The following is a 2,607-nucleotide window of genomic DNA, read 5'->3' as shown; positions in this document are numbered from 1 at the left end:
CCTTGGATAATACTGGTGGCATGGAGAGGGGAGGCCGGTATGCATGGGCAACTGTTGGTCTTCCATAAAACAACCTTACCCGGACTTGTACCTGGGAGGGTAAGTTTCTAGGTGCAATTCGATGGTCAGTCATGACCAAAGGGGGTCTCAATATATATATATTCTTTTCTACTCAAGGCACAAGGCCCGAAATTTTTGGGGGAGGGGGGGGGCCAATCAATTAGATCGACCCCAGTACAAAACTGGTACTTATTTAATTGACTCTAAAAGGATGAAAAGCAAAGTTGACCTCGATGGAATTTGAATTCAGAATGTAAAGACCGCTAAGCATTTCGCCCGGCCTGCTAACGTTTCTGCCAGCTCGCCGCCTTGCTAATAATTATAATAATGATTTCTTTTATTGGCCTCAAGAGCCCAAGACACGGAAAACAATATCAATGGACAAGATACAGCATATAAACAGGTAGGGGAACACTACAACAATAAGGATATAACAAAAAAGAGAATAAAAGTACAAATAAAAAGAAATAATTAATAAATGAATAGAAACTCCAATAGTGAGGTAGTCCACTTAGGGTAATTTGGGGTAAACCCTATCCACAATTTCTGGATTACTCTGACATCCCCAAGGCATGGGAAGTGTCATTTTCTAGTTTCTTTCCTCCTAATTAGAAAAGCATACTCAGAGTAGATCCATTCAGCCTCACAAGTCTTGCCACTGTCAGCTACCTTTTATAAACACACAAGAAGGCAGTGCTTCTCTCTCTGTCCTCACCTTCATCTTCAAATGATATTTGAAGAGAACCGATGACAGCTTGGCCAGTGGGAGGGGGTCTAGTAATTACACTGACTCCAGTGATCAACTGGTACTTATTCTGTTGATACTGAGAGGATGAAAGGTAAAGTAAATCTCGGCAAAATTTGAACTCAGAATGTAATGCCAGAAGAAATGCTGCTTAGCATTTTGTCTGGCATCTTATTGATTAGCTTGCAGCCCTGATGATAATGATAATGGTAATAATAATAATAATCCTTTCTACTTTAGGCACAAGGCCTGAAATTTGGGGGAGAGGATAGTTGATTTCATCGACCCCGGTGTTTCACTGGTATTTATTTTATTAACCCAAAAAGATGAAAGGCAAGGTTGACCTCAGTGGAATTTGAACTCAGAAATAAAGAAAGAATAAATGCCTCTAAGCATTTTGCCTGTTGTGCCAACAATTCGGCCTGCTCACTGCCTTAATAATAACAATAATAATAATAATCCTTTTTACTTTAGGCACAAGGCCTGAAATTTGGGGGAGAGGATAGTTGATTTCATCGACCCCAGTGTTTCACAGGTACTTAATCTATTGGCCCTGAAAGGATGAAAGGCAAAGTCGACTTCAGCAGAATTTGAACTCAGAACGTGCAGATAGACAAAATGCTGCTAAGCATTTTGACCGGTGTGCTGATGATTCAGCCAGCTCACTGCCTTCTTAATAATAATGATAATGATAATAATTAGAAGGATGAAAAGAAAGAAATAAAGAAAGAAAGAAAGAAAGAAATCACTTACTAATATTTTGGATATGTATATGTTTCATATCTTAGATGAAGACAAAAAAAAAACAAACAAAGCAAGCAAAAAAACAAAAACATTTCTTAGAAACAAAACATAAGAAGGGCAGCCAGCCATAGAAACCATGCCAGAGCAGACACTGGTACTCGTTAAATCTTGTCAAACCATCCAACCCATTCCAGCATGGAACATGGATGTTAAATGATGATGATGATGATGTAGAAGAGAAAGAGGAAAGCAATTAATTGCAATTTATGTTATTAATGATTATCAATGGCATGAAACATGACATTGAAATAAAAGCACGTCAGGAAACAGGACAAGAGAAATTACCTAATTGTCATACACACATTTACGTAGACACACGCATACACACACATGTTCACACACATATGCATGCACATGCACATACACAAAAACATACACATGTACACAACTATCTTAAGTGGAGTGACTACAAACTTTTGGTGACCCTCTCAATGAAGAGATTTACGTATGAAAGAGAATAAAAGTTGTTTGTTGTTTACTCCAAGGTCAGTCGTGATCCAAATGACTTATAAACAAATAAATTATGGGTGTGACAATCCTCTTTGTTTTCTTTTCTTGTTTGTTTTTTTCAGAAACACTTATGCCTAGGACTACAATATCCGATCTAATGTCTCATTTGTTTTTTTTTACTTTATGTTTTTTAAATGGTAGGACAACAATGCCCAACCTGGGTAGTGCAGACCCTTGAGGATTCACAAAAAATGTACTACTGGTAAGGAAGGGATCATGTGAGTTGATTTTAAAATTTGTGAAGTACACATATCTTTAAAAAAATCCAAGGTGCATGGGAAAATTTATTTCAATAAAAAGATGATGAGGAGGTCCTTGGTACTGAAAAATTGTTTTTTTTCCCGTCGTCTCTTCATTTTTTTTACGAGTTGTTTGAGAGATAATTCCGTCATCATGTCGGGGTCACCAGTTATAAGAATTGGATGAGATATGACGGCTCGGCCGCCTCTCCCCAGTTCTTATATTAATCATTAAATCCAGAAATACAA

Source organism: Octopus bimaculoides, chromosome 11, assembly GCF_001194135.2.
Source record: "Octopus bimaculoides isolate UCB-OBI-ISO-001 chromosome 11, ASM119413v2, whole genome shotgun sequence".
Classification (NCBI taxonomy): Eukaryota; Metazoa; Mollusca; class Cephalopoda; order Octopoda; family Octopodidae; genus Octopus; species Octopus bimaculoides.
Note: the sequence above shows the minus strand (reverse complement) of the source record.